Below are 18,029 nucleotides of genomic sequence, written 5' to 3'. Positions count from 1 at the left end.
CGAGGCCTCCCTGTGGGCTCCCCATGCCCAGGGCCAGGGCAGGGGCAGTTGGTTTCCCACAGATCCTGTTGGGCAAGGACAGCGTCAGGCCAGCCCTCTGGAGCGCTGTGGACCCCACAGGAAGCTGCGCAACAGCGATAACCATGGCGTTGTTCCTGTGGGTGAGCATCGTCTGGAGGTTGGGGAAGTCCTGTGCCCAGAAAGCTGGAAAGGAGACCGGGACTTACTGAGAGGCCAGGGCCTGCCGATGGCACAGACTCCCCATCTTGGTGGTTCCGGGAGCACCATCGGCCTGGGGCCTGGCGGGCCTGGAGCCCTTCCTCTACCCAGGCCCTCTGCCCTCTCCACCCAGGTTAGTTTCCTGTGGCTGCTGTAACCAGTGACCACAACCTTGGTGGCTTAAACAGCCCACTCACTATCTCCGTTCTGGAGGTCAGAAGTCTGAAAGGAACTCACTGGGCTGAGATGAAGGTGGGCAGGGCTGCTTTCCGTGCTCTAGGCGAGAACCTGTTCACTGTTCCAGCTCCCAGAGGCCGCCCGCCTGCGCTCCTTGGCTCGGGGCCCCTCCCTCCATCTTCAAGCCAGGGAAGGAGACGGGGGTCCTCAGCCCGCACTCTGTCCCCCCTCACACTTCTTTCCCCGACTCTCCTCTGCCTTCCACGTCCAGCTTTAAGGACCCTGTGATTATTACTACACTGGGCCAAGGTGGAGAGTCCACGTCTTCTCCCTACAGTCAGCTGATTAGCTACTTAATTCCTCTTTGCTGGGAAACTTACAGCCTGGGAGCTGATCGCAGCTGTGTGTTGGCTTTTTATTAACTACTAGTGGCCCGGTGCACGGATTGGTGCACACTGAAAGGAAATTAATTAGAAGAAATATTTTAATTTCGCCGAAACCGGTTTGGCTCAGTGGATAGAGCGTCGGCCTGCGGACTGAAAGGTCCCGGGTTCGATTCCGGTCAAGGGCATGTACCTTGGTTGCGGGCACATCCTCAGTGGGAGGTGTGCAGGAGGCAGCTGATGGATGTTTCTCTCTCATCGATGTTTCTAACTCTCTATCCCTCTCCCTTCCTCTCTGTGAAATATCAATAAAATATATTAAAAAAAAAAAAGAAATATTTTAATTTCACTATTCGCCCTTTCTCTATAACAGAAGTGTCAACCAAATTCACGATCAACAATGTCAGATCCAAACACACGTGTGCGATTGGCGCTAGCGAGAGCTTTATATGTATTGTGCATGCGTGAGTCAACTTAGCCTTTTATGTATATAGAATAAACATGCTTAACTAGACCTGCTTTCTGATGTAGCTAAACTTTCTCCAGCCCAGTGAAGGACCCCAACTTCTCTTTCAGGTAATTGTCAGCAACACAACAGTAAATATCAACACGAAGCACATTATTATTGTAGATCACACAGGAAGAACAAAGGGTAAAACATTTCACTGCAGCAGTGTTTGACTATATTCTGCACAGTGAGAAAACCTGAAGTTATTTTCAAGGTCCACCATTTCTTTTTTTTTTTCAACCCACAGGAAGCCATAACTTTGTTAATGATAGAAACAGTACAAATTTCAAACCAAGCTGCAGTAACTCTTTTGAAACACACAAAAAAGGGTCTTCTTTCCTTTTTAGATGGTTACATTGTTAATTCCATAATAGCATTTACAACATCATTACTGTTGTTCTTCAGGGCTTGGACTGCCTTTGCTCTAAGGTCCACCATTTCTTATTTCTTTTCGGTCAAGTTTCTAAACTTTCTAAATCTCTGTTTTCCAGCTAATGAAAAGAAAATAGGATTCCACTGAGTCTCCTGTCTACCTACTCCAGGACTTCTGTGAGGATAAATGAGATGAGGCACAGGAAAACGCTTCACAGACATTTGGTTACAGTGTGAAATGTTTGCACCTGGCTAGAAAGCAAGTCCCGTTCCTGGGCTGAAGAAACTGCAAGGAGGCTGGTTGCTAGGGAGAGGAAGCCGGGTGTTGCTTCGTGACAGCATTACGCGGACGGACACTTAGCCTATTAGCCTTTTATAGAGAGAGAAGATGAGTCAAGGAATGCAGCCCTCGGGCTCGGGCTCCCGTGCTGAATGTCACGGAGCAGCCAGAGGGAAGTTTTCCAATCTTGATGGATGGTCAGGGTACGAAGGCCCAAGAGGGTCCTTAATTTCTCTTTGCCTGTAAATTCTGATTCACAGGCCCCAGAGATTAGGACACAGGCATCTTGGGAGCCTTACTTCTGCCTACCACACCACCGCTTTCACTGCGGCCCCCCTGCTTCGTGCTCATTTACCTCCTCCCCCATCTCTGACCAGGCATCCTCGTCCTCGCACCCCCTGCGCGGGTGGCCAGGTTAGCCGAGGGGCTGCGTGTCTGTGTGAAGGCTCAGGCTGACTGGGGGACCCCCTCCCGGCACCAGGGAGGAGCTCCTGCTCCAGACATACCCTTTCTGTCTGTGGCTCACTCTGCCCAGGCCTCCTCCCTGGACCACAGCCCAGTCTCCACCGATACCCAGTTGTTTTGGGGGCTAAGTTCAGAAAGGGTGTCCACACACACAGCCACCCCATTTCAGTCCCCAGCGGGCTCTCCTCCACAGAAGGGCCTTTGTGCTCTCTGTGCCTCCCAGCACCACAGGGGAGAGGGCAGGACACGCCCACCCGGACCACCTCACTACCTCCTCCTCTCCTGCCCCCCCATCCCTGTTCTAGGCTCAGTTCCCCCTTCACTGCTCTGCTTGCATTTGCCTACGGCCACATGCTCCAGGCGCAGCTGGAGAGACCAGCGGACCCCTAGAAACCACCCAGTGTGGCCTGTAGAGGGAGCCAGCAGGTAGCGGGGGAGGCTGGGTGCTGGGGGAGGCCTCTCGGTTTGTGATCCCAATTCCAGGCACCTTGAGGTGGCCAAAGGGAGAGGGAGCCCAACTGGGAACAGTCACTGTGGGGAGCCCGGCTCTTCCCGTCAGGCGGCTGCTGCAGGCTCCCCTGGGAGTCGCTTCCTGCTCTCTGAAGCGCTCTGCCTGCTCTCACACTGAGTGTGCTGCCTGCACTGTGGGCGCCTGAGGTTGGGCCCTGGTTTATGAATCCCACAAGGCGGCACCAGCTGAAATCCAGGCTCCGAGCAGGTGTTTGGCAACGAGAACTCTGGGACGGCCACCCACCCCTGTCCCCAGCCCTCGGCCCACAGAGACTGAGTCGCCTGGAATGAGAGGACAAGCCTCAGGGCCCACCCCTTTGCAGGGCCCCTGCCGAGGCGCTGGAAGGACTTGGCACTGTGCTCCATGGTTTTGTAGAATTTGCAAAAGTAGGATTTAAAAATTATTTTTTCTTACAGAGGACCCCTAAAATTACTGAAGTCCTGGATTAGTCCTTGCCCACAACATACTGGCTCCACTTGTTTCTAGAACACACCCTGCAATCTTTCACCTCTGGCACTCCTCAACCCCCTCCCCAGCTTGGCTGCCCAGCATCACACCGGTCCCCATTCCCTTCACCTGTCGCATGGACAGCTGTCCCCCAGAACAGACTGGTCTCTCTTGGAACACACCTTCTCCTGGAGGGCCAGGACCTGCTCATTGTTTAGCTTTCCTCTCCTCTGCTCTGTAGCCTTAAGCAAGTCCTGTCACCTGCCTGGCTTCCATCTCCTCTAAAATGAGGATGGTCTCCCCTGCGGGCCAGTGTGGCTCAGTGGTTGAGCATCAGCCTGTGAACCAGGAGGTCACGGTTCGATTCCCAGTCGGGGCACATACCCGGGTTGTGGGCTCCATCCCCAATGTGGGGCGGATCCTGCAGGAGGCAGCAGATCAATGATTCTCATCACTGATGTTTCTATCTCGCGCTTCTTCTCTGAAATAAAAATACATTAAAGAAATACATACATAAAATGGGGATGGCGTAGTACCTGCTTCTTCGGGTTTGGGGAGGAGGATGCCTGTCTAATCTTGCCACGCCCCGGGGCAGAGCACACATCTGTAACCCGTTTGCAGAGGCGGGAGGTGGTGGGCAGGTGCTCCTCATTGGCCCCGGTTTCTTCATCTGTGAGGCGGGGACATGGAGTGACAGATGTAAAAGCATCCCTGGCCTGCAACGGCTGCATCTGTCTCTGGTTATGTCAGGTTCACGCATTCACTCATCCCACTTGATGGTCCCGAGGTCATTTCATGCCCCCTTTGTTCCCGCTGCCTCAACAAGGTACTGCAAATGAGGGCGGTGCTTAAACAACAGAAATGTATATCCCAGTTCAGGAGGCTGGAAGTCTTCCAGGTGCAGGCAGAGCCGCAGGGGTCCCTCCTGCCTCCCCCAGCCTCTGGTGTTCCACTGGCAGTCTGTGGTGCTCACCATCACATGGCTCCTCCGTGTGTCTGTCTTATGGGGCCTCCTCGGAAGGTCCCCCAGTCACAGTGGACTAGGGACCCACTCCACTCACCCTGATTAAACCTGCAATGATTCTATTCCCAGCTAAGGTCACATTCTGATACTGAGGGTTAGGGCTTTAACATACTTTACTGGAGGGACACACAATTCAACCCATAATACCACCCTGATGGTTTATTATTTTGGTCTTCTTGGGGCTTTTAAAAAACATCAACTGGCAGCCAGGTAGCTCAGGTGGTTGGAGCATCATCCCATTTACCAAAAGGTTGCAGGTTCAATTCCCGGTGGTTGGGGCTTGTGTGGGAGGCAACCAATCAATGTTTCTGTCTCTCCCACTTCCCTCTCCCTTCCTCTCTATCTAAAATCAGTAATAATAAAACATATCCTCAGGTGAGGATTAAAAAGAAATCTTTAAAAAAGTAAAATAAGTAAATGTAAGATGCATCTAAGGTTGTTTTAAAATACCAGCTGCCTTGTTGCATGGAGAAGCAGGCGTAGTTACCCCCACTAGCCTGGCAGCTCTGCCTGGCTCAGCCAGCCCCTGGCTCTGGAGGCCCCTAGAGCAGAGGAGGCCCCTAGAGATTGCCGATGGGGATGGGTGCAGGGGGACAGGGTCTTCATGGCTCCCAGACACCCCTTAACTCCTCAGGTAACAGGTCACTGAGCAATCAACACAGGCAATCCCATTGTCTTCTGAGGCTGGGGCATTTCTGGGTCATTCTCCACCACTTACAGCACCTGGAGCCGCCTGGCACTTGCTCCCTGTCCAAACCAGCCCCACGTTTCAGAGAAGGCAGGCAGATTACCCAGCCTCATCCAGAACAGGTGGCAGGACAGGCCGGGGTCACGACTTAAATTTTAAAAAAGCCTAGTCCCACCCACCCCCAGCCAGTTTGGCTCAGTGGATAGAGTGTCAGCCTGCGGACTGAAGAGTCCCGGGTTTGATTCCGGTCAAGGGCACATGTCTGGGTTGCGGGCTTAATCCACAATAGGGGGTATGCAGGAGGCAGCCAATCAATGACTCTCATCATTGATGTTTCTCTCTCTCCCTCGCCCGTCCTCTCTGAAATCAATAAATATATATTTAAAATAATAATAATAATTAAAGTCTGGTGCCCCATGGTTGGCTGCTTTTGGTGCCTTGACCCAGCCGCTCGGGGTCCGGGTGGGGGGCTGGCCCCGCGGGTCCGTCACAGTCCTTGCCTGCAGGTTGCTCCTCCCACTTTGGCCAGCAGGGGGCAGCTGAGCCCGTCCTTCCCTCCAGTTCAGCTGCAGAGGCTGCGCGATGGCACCGCCTACCCGACCTACGCAGCTGGAAAAACCCGGGGCAGAATCTGGGCGGCTTGGGTCTGGCCGGGCTTGCTGCCCGCATCCTCGCTGAGCAGGTGCCCTGGGGCCCTGGGGCCTGACGCCACCACCTTCTTCCCATCCATGATGGGGGAGTCCCTGACCCCTGACCTCCAAGAGTACCAGATACAGGGGGTTCCCCTAGGTTCCTCATTTGGTGATGGGACCCACATTATTCAAAGATCAGGATCCATGTCCTGAAAACAGATTCTGCTTCGGAATTTTTGAAATTTTCCTATGAAATTTTCCTATTTAAAACTAGGGTTATTTGGGGAGTCCAGGGTGTGGGTGGGCACACCCTGAGACTACTCATCTCCCTCCTGCTTCACCCTGTGCCCACAGGAGCTGACCGCCCCGGTCCTCCCCCTTCCCAGCTGTCCAGGCCTGGCTCTCAGCGCCTCCCTCCCCCACCCATACTGAGCCCTCTGGCTATTTTAAACTACTTGTCACAAGCAATGAAGACCCAGCTCTTCCCTAGGACTTCTGTCTCCTGCCCACTTGACCGTGACATTTGGCGGAGGGAGGGGTGGTGACTGTTGATTTTCTGGGCCAGTGAGAGCACAGGGCTCCCTCCTTGTCAAGGTCAGCAGCCTCAGGGGCCGCTGGAACCTTCCAGAGGGTTTCGCTCTCCCCGTGAAAGCCCTGGTACCACGCACACCTCACCCACCAATGCCCCTCAGGTGGGCCAAGGGGATCTGAGCAGAACCTCCTTCCGAGGTTCAAGGCTCAGACCTGAGACTGGCCCAGCAGAAGTGGGAGGCCCTGGCAGGGGGGGCTGCAGGCGGGCGCTGGAGAAGGCGGGGGGGTTCCTGGGGGCTGTGCAAACCTAGGGGTGGAAGATGGTGGGTTGTCAGCACCAGTGCAGCTCCCTGCCCAGAGGAGTTGTCGCCAGGGTTCCTGGTGGGTACGGCTTGGGGAGAGGCTGGCAAGGTGGGCACAGGCCAAAAGCTGGGACTTGCTTCGTTGGCAACAGGGGACCTAGGAGGCTGGGGGCCACTGGAGGAACGCCGCAGTGGTCGAGGGAGGCAAAGCTTGGGGAACCAGGGTCCTCTTCCACAGCCTTCCCTCTGCTGGAGGCTGGGGAGCAGGGACAGGTGCTGGGCTTGGGGGCCAGGGGGTCTGGTGAGCACTTAGGAGCAGGGCTGCAGGACACAGGGAGGTGACCGGGAGCCAGTGGAGGCGCTGGCAGGGGAAGGGCAGAGCTGGCTCCAGGCAGGCGGCCAGCGTGGGCAGGGCTCAGGGAAGTTGGGGGAGGAGGGTCAGTAGGGCTGGGGCCCTGAAGGCCGATGCACAGGAGTTGGGGGGTGTATGTGGCAGGGAATCTGGAGATCTGGATGTGGGGAACTGACACCATCCAATTTCCTGGAGGCCTGGCCTTAGGAGGGGAGTGGACCCCAATTGGATCTGCCCCGGCAGTGACCAGGAAAGGCCACCAGGGACACAGAGCCCACAGGCCCTGTGACCCCAGAGGAGACATGGGTCAAATGTGTGAGAAGTCCTCTCCTCACTCAGGATGCCCTCCCAGCCTCCCCTGCCCGTTTTTGGCCCACGTGGGACAAGAAAATGGAAGCATGGCATGCAGGTGGGTTGGCTACCTCCTCCTCTGCCTAATAGGCCAGGGTCTGGGGAGGTCAGCCCCCCACACCCTCTCCCTCAAGCTTCTACCGGTTTGGTTCCCTTGCCCACCCCAGGCGTTCCTGTGAGTTCCTGGCCCGGCCCACAGGGAGCAGCCCCACCCTGTGTCCTTGTCTGCTGACCTGGGAGCCCAGTGCTGGATAGACCCCCAGGAGTTTGTGGGGCTGATGCTCCAGTCCGTCCTCAAATACCACAAATGCTCACTGAGCGCCTCACAGGGGGCAGAGGGGCCTTTACAAAACACACACTGTTTGCCCAACACAGTTACCAAGGTCCTCTTTGTGCGGGGAACACACCAGGGCCTTCCGGGCGCCGAGATCCAGGGAGGACAAAAAGCCCTTCCTGAAGGAGCCCGGGTCCAGTGGGTGGGGTGCCCCGGAAGGTGACCTCGGGCCGGGCCGAGGCCTGAAGGAGCTGAGAGAGGGCTGGGCCAGGAGCCCCAGTGAAGAGCCTCCAGGCAGAACACACTCAGGGTTAGGAAGTGGGAATGAGGAAGGAGAGCAGGGCTGCGAGGGGTGGAGGGTGCGCGCAGGGTCACCTCCGAGGGGTGCTGGGAGGTGGGGGCCAACTGGCTGGAGCCCAGCTCCCTGTGGGGCAGGAGAGGCCGCGGGGGGCTGGTGTGGGGCGCAGGTGGCTGTTCTGCATGAGCTGCTGTGAGGCAAGCAGGCAGGAAGGGCTGGGCCGGCAGCCAGCACGGGTGACTGTGCAGTCCTCACTCAGAGGGGCCTCACGGTTCAGAGGAGGCAGCCCAGCGGAGGGTCCCTGTGAGGACAGCGCCCAGGGGCCCAGGCCACAGCGCTGGGACTGGACCCATGGGGGGCGGGGTAGAGTTCTGGCACCCAGAGTGACTGCGGCAACACTGTCCTTGTCCTGCCCTTGGTGTGAAGCGAAGTACCACCCTCCCACCCTCTCCTCTCCTTTTCCAGGGCCGCCTAGGCAATCTGGGCCCTTTCCTGGGCTGGTGTGTGTTTGCAAACAACAGAGCTGAGCTGATTTCACAACAAATGGGGAGGGGAGGCGGCCGTGGCCGTGAGAAAGGACTGAGCCTCAGAGCTGACCCTGAAGTCGGACGTTGCCCAAGGGGGGCCCTTCCCTGTTCTTTCCCTTCCAACCCTGAGCCCCTAAGTGGGTTGCCAGGAAGCCGCGGCCTTTGCCCCAACGGCTAGGGCGGGTCCACCTCCACCCAACCCCACCCGGCACCCAAGGCCTGTTTACTTCGGTTTCCTGGAACAGCTTGTTTTGATCTAGAGAAATCTGCTGACACACTCCAGCCCTGCCCTCCCCCGCCCCCTCCTCCGGGGCGGAGGGACCTTTAGCCTTATTTGCAGAGAAAGGGGCAGATGTTTGATGCTCGTCCAGCACTCTGGGAGCTGCCTGCCGCCCTCCCCCCAGGGCAGGACAGAGAGTCCCTGTGTGGTTCTCTATCCTCATTTCCTCTCTCAGACACATTCCTTTCCCAAAAGAAGACCGGCCTTGCGCAACTGGGAGGCCAGGAGAGCTCAACAAGGATCCTCTGGAGCTGTGCTGATTTGTCCTTGAAAATGGGTGGCTGGGCGGCCCCAGCACCAGGCACAAAGGAGGGTCCTTGTCCCTTTGTGATGGAATTCTAAGCGTTGTAGAATGCTAATGCTTTGTGTGAGGCTAATTCCACCTCCTCCTGTTTTTTAAAAAAATATATTTTATTATTCTTTACAGAGAGGAAGAGAGAGAAACATAGATGAGAGAGAAACATCGATCAGCTGCCTCCTGCATACCCCCCACTAGGGATGTGCCAGCAACCAAGGTACATGCCCTTCACCGGAACCGAACCTGGGACCCTTAAGTCCGCAGGCCGATGCTCTACCCACTGAGCCAAACCGGTCAGGGCTCCTCCTGCTCTTTTGAAAAATAAAATCTAAGACGGTTTCCGGGACTTGGGAATGAGGTGGGGGATTTTTAGAGCAGAGGTGGAGAACAGCTGAGACCTCCGGTGGGGCCCAGGCAGCTGCCATAGCAGTGACTACCGCCTCTCCGGCGCCTGGTCGATAAATAAAGGGCTGACTCCCCAGCCTGGGACTGTGACACAGCAGGGAAGGCAGGCACTTGCTTGGCATTACACATACCTCCCAGCTTTCCAGAACATTCTGACAGGCAATTCCCTCCTTCCACACTGTCCTTTCAAGCCACATCTCCCCAGCCCACCCGTGAGCATGCTGCCAGGACAAGACCTTGGAGAGGGGTGAACTGCCGGAATCTCCCTGGCACAGAGCCTGGCGGAGGAGCAGGGAGAGCAGGCCTGGGCTTGCTGCACTCAACCTTCTGGGCCAAGGTCACAGGATAGTCACCAGTTTTCTGAGAACCACTGGGCGGGCGCAGCGGGGCCCAGCCCTGCCGGCAGATGCCATCTTGCAGAGACAAGGTGGGGAATCTGCCCCCGTTTCCTCCTGGTTGCCAAGGGGGCTTGTTGTCAGAGGCGGTTTTGTTTGGGGTGTGGGTGGTTACTCTGGAGGAGACTTCCTGGCAGTTGGCCCAGAGGACATTCTCAGTTCTGGTTATTCTGATCGCTGTCCTTTTTCCACCCTATACTTCAGGGGGCCAGACCTGGGCCACACTGGGGTCCCTCCTCCTCACTCTGACCCCACAGGGGTAGCTGGCGCTCAGGAGATCCCAACTGCCCTTTCCAAAATCCTCACCAAGCCCTCAGGACCTGCCTCGCCTCGGGGAGGGGACATGAGCTCACCCCCTTTGTTTGTGAGACCCAGGCTGGGCGCCTGCTCCATGTGGGCGGCCAGCGGGCAGTGCCCCAGGGGGGCACCAAACCGGCTCCCTGAGGTCCACCACAGGCTGTAAACTGCCTGGACACATTCGGGTTTTTTTTGTGTGTTTTTTTTAATTTTCCTTTTCTCCCACCTCCCAATCCAGAAATAAAAGGGGTTGAATTAACCTTTTGGTCTTGTTGCCACGCAATTACAGATACTGCTTTGTGCCCCAATGAGATCTTACTTTTTATTACTCTGCATCTGGCATTTTCCACTTAATACATAACAAGCATATTACCCAGGCAGGAAGAGCTTTTCTTATGAAACACTTCAAACTTCCCTGCTGCCAGCATAGCAAAACCATGACGCACGCCTCTCAAGCTACTGTGGCAACTCGGGGCTGAACTTTCAGACCTACTTGCTCCCAACCATTTTTTTTCCCTTTTTTGTTGTTTAATTAAGTGTAGCCTCACCATTTAAAAAATAAAATCACAACTGGGTTTCTTAACCGGGGACACCAGTTAGCACGCTATGGGTGCGGCTCTCCAAGGGGTGGCTGGCTGCCAACACCCCCACTGCTCTCGGGAGGGCTCCGCCCCGCCCCACCCACGCCGCAGCGCTGACGTCAGCGGCGCTCACGAGGCCCGGCCGCCGCCCGCGGAGTCACGCGCTGTCGCCTCCCTAGTGATGCGTCCTCTGCAGAGATCCCTCCGCCGCCTCCTGGAATTTTCCAGACGCTTTGCCGGCCCTTCTTTCGGGCTTCTTCGGGGCGGGGTGACCTGAGGCGACCCGGGAGAGCAGACACCCCCCCATCCCGCTCCTCTCATCCCCCTCCTCTCTCAGGGGACGGTGGCTGGGACCCCCACCACCTCTAGAGGAAAAGGGGACTCACCCCCAGGTGTGACCTTGACATCTGCTGGTCACGGCAGAGGGCGGTGGCCGCCCCGGAGGCCGAGCACGCGGGCAGGGCGGGGCGGGCGGGCGGGGGGGCAGGGGCGGACTTTTTTTCGGGTGGCGGTGGAGGAATCGTCCCGCTGAGCGGTGCTCGGTGACGCGGCAAGGGCTATAAAAGCAAAAAAAGTTGTGGCCTGTGCCCAGGAGGTAGCCGCAGGGAGGGCCGCGCTGGGGCTAGTTGTGCGGGACGGAGTGGCCAGCTTAGGGCCTGAGGGGAGCCTTAGGGGGCAGATGAGGGCGATGGCAGAGTTAGACGAGGCTGGGGGCCTGGGGGGTCCCGGGAGGAGGAAGGTTAAGGGGGAGAGTAGATCTTGGGGAGACTGTCCCGGGGAAAGTTTCGTTGAAAGGAGCCGCAGCCACCGAGGAGGCCGGCAACGCCCGGTCCAGGCCTCGCTGCTGCCTGTGGGCGAAGGGGACCGGCCTCTGGGAGGGAGATGCTCCCGCGTGGGCCGAGAGCCCGCAGTGCCTGGCTGGGGAGGGAGGCAGACGGGAGGAGGCGGAGGAGACTGGGTCTCGCCACCCTGCTGGAGACCCGGTGGAGCTGGGGAGTGGGTGCCCTGAGAGTGGTTAGGAAGGAAGGCAGTGGGTGCCAGGCCGCAGGTGGGCCGGGAGGGCTGACCTTGAACTTGTCACACCAGCAGCCCCCTTTTCTTCCAGACCAAGGGGTGTGGACTCGCCTGGGGATGAGATGAGGCCTGGTCTTGTGGAAATTGAACTTAGCTTCGCGGGGCTGACGGCTCGGGCCCAGGGTGGTATGTAATTTGGGCCCGGCCAGGCCCCGGCTGGCGGAGCCCAGGTCTGGGTGTGAGGCCAGACCCCTGGTCGGCAGTGAGGGTGGTGTAAGGAGTGAGAGTGATGGAGGAGGTAAGGTGCCAGCCACCCTCAGCGGTTACTGGTGCGGCGCCTAACGTGTCGGGCAGCGGGGCTGCTGAGCAGAGGCAGGTGTGTGTGTGGACAACACTGACCCACGCTTTATTTTCCAGGTGGCAGTGCTCCCCTTTGGACTTTTCCTCTAGGTTCGGTGCTAGCCTCTCCTGTGAGCTCACTCTGCCCCTCCTCCTCCCTTTAACTCTCTCGAGGTTATCCGTTCACTTAAACCTTGCTACTGGTAACCTGGTAAGCCCGGGGGAGGTGCTCAAGTCCCTGTTGGAGTCGGTATCGTTGGTAACCTTGACGGAGAGGCTCTCCCTGCCGAGACTGGGTGGGGCGGGGTGGTGTTGCTTGCCGGTGGAGAGGGTGGGATTGAATGTGCACCCTTGGCTGGGCCCGCAGCGATGGTACCAGCTGAAAGTCACCAAAGGGCCTCATGGACCGTGGTTTGTTACCATAGTGTTCGTCACGGCGACCAGATGGCACCAGGAGACATGGAGCCCCTGGCCAGTGTGAGGCGTAGCAGAGCAGCAGGGGAGACCCTGGCGGAGAGAGCTCGCCTAAATTGATGGCTACAGATTGAATTCCCAGTCTTAGGAGGAAGTTCTCCAATGGCGTGTTTCCAGGCCTTGCTCAGGAAGCCCTGTATGCAGGAGCCCATCATTTAAGGTTTTCAGATGAGCTTCTGAGGGGGGCAATCTTAAAGTTCAAATCAGATGCATCCGGGCCGCCAGCAGATGTGTTTGTTTGAATTTTGATCTTGGAGCACCAACCTCCGGGCACGTGAATGCCAGCAGGCACCCCTCCTTTTTGGGGGTGGAGGTTTTCAGATGCTGCATCTTCTAGATTGAGCCTCCTTGTCATGCTAGTTCTCTGCTACGAACCTTGCTTCCAGAAGATCCTTAAGCTGTAGAACGTTTTAACGTTGATGTCCCAACGCAGAGTGATGCCTTGTAGATGGAACTTGCAGATGGAGCCCAGTGATCCTCTCACCTACCCACCCACCCACCCGCCTGTCTGCCTGCCTGCCTGCCTGTGCTTTGGTCGGAGGAATTCTTAGTGTGATGATGGAACTGTGGGAAATGTTCAAGTTTGAAGTGCCTTAGGCAAGGCTTGGATGAAGCAAGTTGGGGTGGGGATGATTGGATTGTGCTGCAGTCTGGTGGGGTACAAGTTGGTCATGCCCAAATTCTGTTAGAAATGGCAGGTGTAGTTTGGGCATTTCCATTGCATCGCAGGGTACAAAGAGGGGAATGGGCGGGTACTGACGGTGGTCTTTGGATCATCTTGCTGTTTTTTAACTTGAATTCTACTTGATTGGATTTCAAAATAATCTTGGTTTTCAAACGGGAGGAGCCTGAGAAGAGGGTTGTAAGGGAAAGGGCACAGCTTGACACTGGTATTGGGGGGGGGGGGGAGATGAAGAAAGGGGAGAGGGGTTTATTAGCTCTATGGCAGAGGGTGGGGCTGTAGGGAATATGGGGGAAGGGAATTCTCTGGGGGAAAGGGAGGGCAGGCTTGGTACTGGGAGGGGTGGGTTGGAAAAAAGGGGAGGAGTGGTTATATTGCAGAGGGTGAGGGTGGTAGGGAATGTGGGTTGAGGGGGATTTTCTGGAGAAAACATCAGTGGGGAGGGCTCTAGAGAACTTAACAGCTCATGGGTAAAGAAAATACTACTTAATATTAGTAAATTGTTCAGGTTGGTTGAATTGTTGCTTGGAAGCACAAAAGTTCATTGGGAACTTTCTAAAGCACTTAGAACTCGGTGCAGAGGAAAAAGCAAAATTGTTTTGCATTGCTGCAAGGTGGGCAAGGCCACGGCCTGTCAGTCACTTGAAAGATGGGTGTCAGAACCTGGCAGCGGGGCATTACCCTCCTTCACTGCTAAGTGGCTTCTCTGAAGCTGTGAAGGGGAGCCTGAGAAAAGACTTCCAGTGCTCAAATTGTGGGCTTTTTAAAGGATTTAAATTTGGGGAAAAAATTCTTGAGATTTTGGTGTACACTTGAGATTAGATGTACGCTTTTGGGGTTACTCTTCTGGGTTTGTAACTCGATTTTCTGATAGAAAATTCTGAGCAAAGTGAAAAATGATTTCTAAAGGGATTTTGTATGTTAACATTGTACCTTATAAACAAATCGCTTTTCTTTTGTAGTCAGTATTAAAAGTTTTTGCTTACTATTATCTTTACACAGTCATTGTAATGAGAACCAAATAACCTTTTGTGGTCACTGTAAAATTACTGTAATTTTGGTAACAATTCATGTACTAAGGTTAGGTAATCTACCATATCTTCAGTTTGAAAGTTTGTGCTTTTTAAGTGATCCAGTACTACCGGGGAAACTGTCAGCGAAAATCAGTTTGGGGAGTCAGAGCAAAAATGAGGCGGGTGGCTCTGCTAGGTGTGGTATGTCACTTGTTTGAGATGCATGTCTTGGTAAAGTATACCGGTGGCTCTTTGTTACCTACCATGTGTCTCTTCCCCTTAAATTTCACCTTAGAAATTTTAAATCCCCAGTACTTTTGCCTTTGGGAGTCTGTTCTTCTGGGTTTAAAAAAATGTTTAACAATATGTTGGCATGATAGTTGGCGTTCTTAACCAGAGACTTGGGCATGACACAGTTACTGACTGTCCTTGGAATTAAACGAGTATTCATGTATGGGGAAATAAGTTGGGTAAGATCTAGTACTGTTGCCTCATGTATGTGACTAATCATTTTTTCTTCCCCATTTCAGCACAAATAAAGGTTTGAGCTCTAAACTCATTAGAATCGTTGTATTGCTATATTTTTTTTTACCTTTATCTTTTCTGTAAATCAAGTTGCCTTCACAATCAATTTGAACGTATCTTCATATTGTAGATTTAGGCTTAAATTCACTTTTCAACAGCTCCAAGTAATTGAGGTCATTCGATAGAGTATGGTAACCTCAATAGAACTGTGTCCTGATGGGTGGGTCCGCAGCCTGGTGGGCGGGGCGGGCTCTGCTCACTTGGGAGTGTGTAATGGAATGGTTTTGAAATATGTGCCAACCACTCAGTGAAGGTCAGGGTCAGGGCGGGGGGGAGTACTTTGTAATATCCTGGAATTTTACCTGCTTAGATTTCCAAATGCTGTGGTCAGCAAGAGGACCTATTTTCCTTTCCATTTGCTTACGGGAAACGGTCTTAGAATGGACATGTACTATGTGTTTTCCATGTTTGGGTCTTTGGGAGACTGGATTGCATCTGGGATTTGGATCTAAGCACATACATTCTTCTCAGCTTACTAAAGAGTTTGGCTTAAATTTGTTTCCTTTGGTGAGTGACAAGCGTTTGGGCTTAGTTGTGTAAGTGCTGTTACTGAACAGCTGACTGTACAAGGTGTGGTCAGAAGCTGATGTGGATCCTGGGTGGGGAGTGGCGGCAGCATTTCATCCTGGGAGCTAATGCCTTATACTGCTGTGCTGTGACCAAAACAGGTGGGGGGTTCCAGAGAGCAGCAATGGGACTGGCTTCTGTCCCGCCCAGTGTCTTGTTTGCCTGCCTCTTCTGTCCTTGTGACCCCTGTGTATGCCACTGTGTCCACCTGTCCAGGGCTCCGCTCTGTCAAGAGTTACCCCATAGTGGGCAGGTTCAAGGATCCTTTCCCTGCTCACCACCCCATTCCTGTTACCCCAGGACAGTCTAGGCCAGTGGTCGGCAAACCGCGGCCGCTCTGTTGACTAATGAGTTTGCCGACCACTGGTCTAGGCCTCCTTCCCCCTTTATTTTCCTTTACCCTAGCCCTCCTCCACCTGCTTTGCCCTCTTTCCAGAACATGTTTGTCCTCTTGTATTTTATAGGATGATTACAAAACTTGCTTCCAACCTTAAAGGGTAACTGCTATAAATACCTCTGTAAATAGTGCTGTTACTTAGCAACTGGCGGGCTGATAATAGCTCCATCGGGTATAAATGTTTGGTGTTGGGAGAGGTTTGAAGTGGGGCTTGTTGATAGGAGGAGTGAAGGCTGTGCTGATGTCCTCTGGCCTCCCCCTAACCCAGGGGGTTTGGACTCCTGAGCTTCCTACCTGTTTTGCCCTCAGTTACCCTCGGCTCAGGCGGGAGGGGCACAGGTGTTGACAGTGTTGCATCCTTGTGCACAGGTCTGATTCCAGCCTTGCCTCTGAGCTCCCAGAGGCGGCGGATAGAAGAAAAGGGTGATCTGGAACAAATTAGGAGTGATGGGGCCTAAGCATAGCAAAAGTTGAACTTGGAAGTTCTAAAAAGGAAAAGAGCCGACGTTGGTTGAGGCCCCTCTGTGCCCAGGTTGGACACGAAGCCACAGGAATGGTACGTGTTACAGAAAAGACATTGGGTCGTCACTGCCCCCACACCCTGGGGGCGCCCTCGGTTTTTCTTACTGACCATGCCATGAAGGGACTTCGTGCTGGCGGCTAACCTCTGTGCACCTGTCTCTGGAGGAAGCGCTGGCCCTGGCTTTGAGCGGTACTTGTCATTGCAAATGAAATGCCAAAACAGGCTTACAGACACGTGTGGTGTGTTTTGAGTGTTTATATTTCATGCCCAAGAATACCCTGCTGCAGCCTGGAAATGGCTCGAGGAAGGCAGCAACATAAGAAACGGGAAGTTGGTGTCCGGGAGTGTGCCCTGGAGCTTGGGAGAGGACGCCTGCCCCACCCACCACCTTACCTATCCCCGCTGCCTACGGGGCCTCCACTCCGCAGCTCTGTACCGCCTCCACTTTCTTTTAAGTAACGCTTCATTCGGTTCTCGTGTGTAAAAGTAGTTTATTGTAAGGTTTACAAGTAAGAAAACTGAAAAGCAGTAATCTTCCATTTCCTGTGCTGGAATATATTCACTTTCATACAGAAAGGGGTATGCTGTAAGTTCTGTTCTGCTGCCTTTGCCATGTAATGTAAGTGGACTTCTTTGGTCATTTTGAAGCATCCTTTGTAGCGGTGACAGAATGTCCCATTGTATGGCTGTCAATTTAAACACTCCTTTAGAGGGCATGCATGGCATCTTTCAGAGTGTTTGCTCTTGGGGAGCTATGCTGTGCTGACCTCCCTGTAGCTCAGACTTACTACATTCCGTGTTATTTCCTTGGGTGACATGAATGCATTCCTGCCTGTGAAATGCCTGTGTCATGCCAGGCTTTAGGTTCCTGTTGCTAATTCACCATCTAGGGAGGGATTTTCTAAATTAGCCATCTCACCAGTGAGGTGCCTGGCTCCTCTTTTTCTCGGAACAGGTATCATATTAAACCCTTCCCTCTGCCTGGCCGGTGTAGTTCAGTGGTTGAGTGTGGACTCTTGCACCAAGAGATCCCTGGTTAGATCCCTGGTCAGGGCATATGCCCAGGTTCAGTCTCGTGCCCTGGAGGCAGCTGGTCAATGTTTCTATCTCCCTCTCCCTTCATTTCTCTAAAAATCAATAAGAAAATATTGAAGAAGACAAAACCTTTGCTCATTGTGCGTCTAGGTTTCAATAGGGTGGGTGTGAGCGCTGCTTTGCTGCCAATGAGGGGGACATCTGCGCTTCGATGGGCCATTTGCAATTGTGTGTGTACGTGACTCCACCTCTTCATTGCTCATTTTTTCCTTGTTTAGCAAAAGCGATTACATTAAGAATATTAATAATCCTTTGTTATATTGATGCAAATATTTTTCCTAGTTTGTATGTTGCCTTTTCAATGTGTCTCAGACACAAAAATTAGTTTTTTCTGAGGTTAATATGTCATTCTTTCTGGTTTCCTCACTTGGCGTAACACATAGGAACCTAACTATAATTTCTGCGGCACTCACGGTTTCATATTTACATTTAAGTGTGTGATCCAACTGGAGTTTGTTAAGTCTGTTCATGTGTTGGGTGCGGGGTCAGCAGGCCTGACACCCTCTCAGATTCCCCAGAGCTTGCTCCCTCCCACTGATGCCTCCCTGTGGCTAATGGAGTGGCAGAGCCATGAGCTGTCACAGCGGGACAGTTCACTGAAGACCTCTGGGCAGGTGGGTGTTCTCTCCTAGTGGGGTCCTGCTTGTTTCTCCTCCATGGCTCCCTACTCCCCATCCTAACTGGTTTGGACCTGTGGCAACTGGGATGGGAGGTGTCGAAAACAAGGTACAGACATGAACTGG

This window comes from Plecotus auritus (genome assembly GCF_963455305.1).
Source record: "Plecotus auritus genome assembly, chromosome: 9".
In the NCBI taxonomy this organism is placed as follows: Eukaryota; Metazoa; Chordata; class Mammalia; order Chiroptera; family Vespertilionidae; genus Plecotus; species Plecotus auritus.
This window is presented reverse-complemented; position numbering follows the sequence as displayed.